Here is a 2,257-nt window from a genome sequence, read left to right on the forward strand (position 1 = left end):
ATCATATAAATGACTTCTCAGCTTGAAAGTAGGGAAGAGCAATTCCTCTCTTCTTGAGCTCTAACCACTCGTGGCATGTGTAGCAGCCAGTATGCAAAAGAGAGGGATGACAGGCCTAAGTATGAACAAAAGCTAGATGAGGAGGAAGCAAGTTCTCACCTCAGAGAGCCCTTACTGGGGAGCTGCTGGGCAGCCTCATCTCCCACTGGAGTTAAAAAGAACTCAGGGAACTCAAAAGAGGGACACCCAGTACTGTCCAGGGCCAAAACTACAAAAGCCTCCAGCATACCAACAAGAATTACCTCAAAAAATATTTAAAATCTGGTTTTAAAAACATGAGAAAATTAAGCGGTTTGCTTTCTTTATTTTTTTTTAAGATGTTGACAAGATTTCTTAGAACTGAATGGGACTCTGGAAAGGTCCTTAATGGAGAAGCAATAAAGTTTGCTCCAAAGCTTTCATGTGTCAGAGGCCATTGTATCCTCAGTGTGTCCTTTCACAGCCAGCCAGCAAAACTCCCATTGTCCCACAGGAGATGTATGTGCCCCTTTCATCGCACTCGCTGCTCCCCCCTCCACACGGCTGCTGGCTCCAGCACCTCTGCCTCCTCTCTTCCCCTCCCCTTCCCCAGGGGGCCTGGGAAACTTTGCTGTGCCACTGGTGCCCACGCACAAGGATGCCTCCAAGTTGCCAAGGCAACGTGGAGCGGAGCGCCTGTAATTTCTCCCAGCGTGTGCGTGCACACAACATGAATGGGAATGATTTTTAGAGTATTGATGAGGAGGGAGGGAGGCCGGGAGGGAGTAAGGGAAGAGAAGAAAGAAGGAGGCAGGCGTAAGCTGTAGAACTGCAAACAAACCCAAGCCCTTCTTGTCCTCTGCCTTCACCTACTCTTGCCCTCTCTTGAGAAGTAAGTGAGGAATGAGTCACACTGAGGATGAAATAAGGACATGACAAGAAGTTCTCCAGAGTGTCAGGGCAAATAAGCAAAGCACTACATCGTTCTTTAACAAAGGTGTTAAAACATATTCAGAACACAGGAAAGACAGCAAACAAGTAAGTATGTAATTCCAGGAGAAGGAAAAGAGAGAGAAGGGATGCAGGTAAAAGGAGAAAAAAACTAGTTAGGGCAACTCATTAAAAATTCTGAACTGTTAATTTTATAGTGCTGATTGTTCACCTGACTTGATTGTGATTCTGCAAATTAGCATGAATTAATGAATTAGAAGCTTTCCTGAATAGCTACCGTACTATGACTAGTTTTGTGTCAAATTTTTTTTTTTATATTGTACTTACAATTCTAGATTAAAAAGAGCTCTAGAATCTACAAATCCAGAGTTGCTTCTATTGTTTATATTTTTCTTCACAATGAAAATATGTAAAATTTATGTATGTAATCTGTGTCAGAAATCTGTGGATTATACTAGGGTACATTGATGCAGAGGGATGGCACTGTACTCCTCAGTAAGATTAAAGGTAAAATACACTGAGCAAGTTTTATCTAGAAAACATTTAAAACAATAGCTTTAGCTTTGTACCTGGTTGTTCAAAAATAAATTCCAATTAAATACTTTAAATCCCAAAGAGCAATGGGTATGCTAAAAATTCCTCTAAGAAGAGGTAGACAAAACCAAAGTCCTCCCACAAGAAGCAGGTGAAATATTCTATAAGTAGCTGTGAAAAGTTTTGTGATTGCTAGTCCTTGATCTTATAGGGGACTATGATGTACAAGATATCTGGTGCAAATACAGAAGAGCAGAGAGGAAACAGTCCAACAAGTTCCTGGACTGTGTGGAAAATAACTTTATCACACAGCTATTGAGTGAGCCAGCTAGGAAAAGTGCTTTGCTGAACCTGGTGTATGTAAACAGAGAAGGACTTGTGGGGGATGTGATGGTTGGAGGCCATCTTGGGCATAGCAATTGCAAAATGATTGAGTTCTTTACTCTCAGAGGAGTAAGGGGGGGAGGGGTGGGGGGTGTCAGCAGAACTGCTACCTCAGAGTGCCAGAGGGAAGACTTTGACCTGTTTAGGAACCCAGTGGACAAAGTCCCTTGGGGAGGCTGTCTGGAAGGATAAAGGAGTCCAGGAAGGCTGGACGTTCTTCAAGAAAGAAATGTTTAAGCCACAGGATCCAGCTATCCCCATGTGCAAAAAGATGAGCCAGGGGGGCAGAAGACAGACCTGGCAGAACAGGGAGCTTATGCTGGAGCTCAGGCAAAAACGAGAATTTACAACCTTTGGAAGAAGGGACAGG

The sequence above is a fragment of the Merops nubicus genome, unplaced genomic scaffold (genome assembly GCF_000691845.1).
Source record: "Merops nubicus isolate BGI_N331 unplaced genomic scaffold, ASM69184v1 scaffold16389, whole genome shotgun sequence".
Taxonomy (NCBI): Eukaryota; Metazoa; Chordata; class Aves; order Coraciiformes; family Meropidae; genus Merops; species Merops nubicus.